Source organism: Macaca fascicularis, chromosome 4 (assembly GCF_037993035.2).
Source record: "Macaca fascicularis isolate 582-1 chromosome 4, T2T-MFA8v1.1".
Taxonomy (NCBI): Eukaryota; Metazoa; Chordata; class Mammalia; order Primates; family Cercopithecidae; genus Macaca; species Macaca fascicularis.
In genome coordinates, this window is record NC_088378.1 from 145,347,133 (window position 1) to 145,350,627 (window position 3,495).

The 3,495-nt window shown below is 48.0% G+C and overlaps 1 non-coding gene across 1 annotated transcript; it reads left to right on the plus strand.

Annotated features, from left to right (window-relative positions):
- The first annotated feature begins 3,083 nt into the window (after nucleotides 1-3,083).
- Nucleotides 3,084-3,155, plus strand: TRNAQ-UUG (transfer RNA glutamine (anticodon UUG)). Its single transcript has one exon. It is a non-coding gene; the product is annotated as a tRNA-Gln (tRNA).
- The last annotated feature ends 340 nt before the right edge of the window (nucleotides 3,156-3,495 follow it).

Sequence of the window (3,495 nt, forward strand, 5' to 3'; positions counted from 1 at the left end):
CTTTGTAGATACTTTTTCAGGGTGGACTGAAGCATTCCCCACCAAGAAAGAGACTGCTCAGGTTGTAGCAAAGAAAATCCTGGAAGATATCCTCCCCAGGTATGGCTTCCCCGTCCAGATAGGGTCAGATAATGGGCCGGCCTTTGTCGCTAAGGTAAGTCAGGATTTGGCTTCCATCCTTGGGGCAAATTGGAAACTACATTGCGCTTACAGGCCCCAGAGTTCAGGACAGGTAGAGAGAATGAATCGGACCTTAAAAGAGACCTTAACTAAATTGACTATGGAGACTGGCGCTAATTGGGTGGTCCTTCTCCCCTACGCTCTGTTCCGGGCCCGTAACACCCCTTACAGACTGGGCCTTACTCCTTATGAAATTATGTATGGCAGACCCCCACCCTTAGTTCCCGGCCTAAAAGATGATCTGCTCAAGTCCGAAACAGAAAATGTCTCTGAACTCTTGTTTTCCCTACAAGCCTTGCAGAAAATTCATCAAGAAATCTGGCCCAAGCTGAAGGAACTATATGAGACCGGTCCCCCGCCGACACCCCATCCGTACCAGCCGGGAGACTGGGTCCTGGTCAAGCGACACCGACAAGAGACCCTAGAACCCAGGTGGAAAGGACCACTCCAGGTACTCCTAACCACACCCACCGCCCTGAAGGTAGAAGGCATCGCATCGTGGATCCACTACACCCACGTCAAGCCAGTGGACCCAACCTCTGATCTTCTGGGACCAATCACGGCGGCGGCTGAAGCACCGGACACGTGGACTGTGGACAGAGCTAAGAACAACCCCTTAAAACTCACCCTGCGCCGGCAGCATAGCTCACTGCAAACATGCAGTTAGGTAGTCTAACCCTAACGTTAGTCGCCCTAGTGGCCGCTGGAGAAATCACAAAACCAGCTCATAATCCCTTTGTCTGGAGATTCTGGCTTTATGAAAACCGAACCCACCCTGGGCAACCTCATAAGCCCGGAAAATTATTGGCCAGTGCTGATTGCCCTTCCTCAGGGTGCAACAGCCCAATTCTACTAAATTTTACTGGTTTTCAAATAGCCAAACCTATGACACCAATAATATGCTTTGAGTTTGATCAGACTAAATACAATTGTAAACACTATTGGTGGCACCAAAATGCTGGCTGTCCTTATAACTATTGTAACATCCACAGACCCCGTTATTGGGGAGAGAGAAAACAGTTAGACCCTAAATGGCCCTTCTATCGTAGACGGGATAAAGACTTTCCATATACATGGATAGTTAGAGACCCCTGGAACTCCCGCTGGACCACACCTCAACATGGAGCTGTATACTACTCCCCCTCCTCCACATGGCCTAGCAGTCACCTCTATCTGTGGCGAGGCCTAGTGCAAGTACTGCCCCTGGTCCACGGGAATATCCAACGACAGGAAAACAGACTAACACAAGACTTACGTCCTTTCTCCTGGTTAAAGTTATTACAAGAAGGACTAGAACTTGCTAACCTTACAGGACTTCATAGCCTGTCTGGCTGCTTCCTGTGCGCCACTCTAGGGCGTCCACCGCTAACAGCTGTCCCTCTGCCATGGGGACCCTCTACCTTTGCCCAAGCTAACAACCTCCGAAACCACTCGTATGCTCCTATCCTGAACGTGCCCCTATACCTAAACCCCAGTCAGGAGAAGTTTCCCTACTGTTTCTCAGAAATCAATTCCAGCCTCTGCAGCATCACTGCAACGCCCCCTAATATCACCTTAAGGGCTCCATCAGGCATATTCTTCTGGTGTAATGGAACCTTATCTAAGAACCTACCTAGTCCTTCTGTTAATAACCTACTATGTCTCCCTGTCACATTAGTTCCCCGGTTGACTCTACTAACTGCTGGTGAGTTCCTAGGGTATACCGGTAACTGGACTAGTGCTGTTATTCACCCAGACCCTAGACCAAGACCTGCACGAGCCATATTTCTCCCCCTCATTGCAGGAATCTCCCTCACCGCATCCTTCATTGCGGCCGGACTGGCGGGGGGAGCCCTAGGTCACACCCTCATAGAAAGTAACAAGTTATACCAACAATTTGCCGTTGCTATGGAGGAGTCGGCTGAGTCCCTTGCCTCCCTTCAGCGGCAGCTTACGTCCCTAGCTCAGGTAACCTTGCAAAACCGGAGGGCCCTAGACCTACTCACTGCAGAAAAAGGTGGTACATGTATATTTCTAAAAGAAGACTGTTGTTTCTACATAAATGAATCAGGACTTGTAGAAGACTGGGTCCAACAGTTACGCAAGTTAAGCACTGAAGTAAAAACACGGCAGTTTGCTTCAGCTGCAGACCAATGGTGGAATTCCTCTATGTTTTCTCTGTTAGCCCCCTTCCTTGGACCCCTGCTAAGTCTACTATTTCTGCTTACCGTAGGACCTTGTGTTGTTAACAGAATTTTACAATTTGTTAGGGAGAGATTTGACACCGTACAACTCATGGTCCTCAGAGCCCAATACCAACCTGTAAACGCTGAAACAGAATCAGACTTATAAGACCCAAGATTGGCTCTAAAGATACCTGAAAAGAAGGGGGGAATGAAAGGAGCTGGGCACATTCCTCAGCCCCGGGCTCAAAACTCCCTGAGCCTAGCACAAACACATCCCATCCTCCCATCCCACCACCATATATCTCTCAAACTCCCTGAGCCCAGTACAAACACCACCTGGAAAGTCTCCGATAAGGAGACAGCCGTTCAAGGTTACTGAAAGCGCAGGAGCCAAAAGAATTTCTTTGTTCTCCTACAACTTTCGGGCTATAAAAAGCAAACGCTCGCATTGTTCGGGGCCCTCTTGTATACTGTGTAAAGGAGGGACCAAGTTCGAACTTGTAGTAAAGATCCTTGCCGCTTGGCTTTGACTCTGGACTCTGGTGGTCTTCTTTGGGGAACAAACAGTCTGGGCATAACATACCCTAATCATTGACACCCAAGCATTTCCAAAATACTCCTGTAGAGGGCAGTACAGTTTTGTTTAAAAGCCCATTGTTTTATATTTAGCAGTTAAGAGCTAGTGACTCAGGGATAAATACTTGTCAGAAGAAAAGCTTATCAGACAGGTTCATGTGGGGCCCCATGGTGTAATGGTTAGCACTCTGGACTTTGAATCCAGCGATCCGAGTTCAAATCTCGGTGGGACCTTCTTAACTGTTTTTTTCACTTCTCCCAGTAATCTTTCTCTCAAAACTAGAGTGCTTCCTCGTAATCCAGTCCACCATACGTTCATAGTATCTGCTTAGCAGTAGTATCTATGTTAGTCCTCAGAAGTGTGAGACCACCTGTGGAAGCAAGCCCATGTGCACTATCAACACTACCAGGAACAACTCCCCAATTCTGTAACCTGTGCCCAGACGCGTATGGGAGAGAGGCACCTGTCTGAAATGTCTCCCCATGTCTTGATTCCTAGAAAGGAATGTATGTGTGCATAATAAATAAACGCCTGTTTTTAAAAGAATGACCACATTACTCTATCACTGGAAAA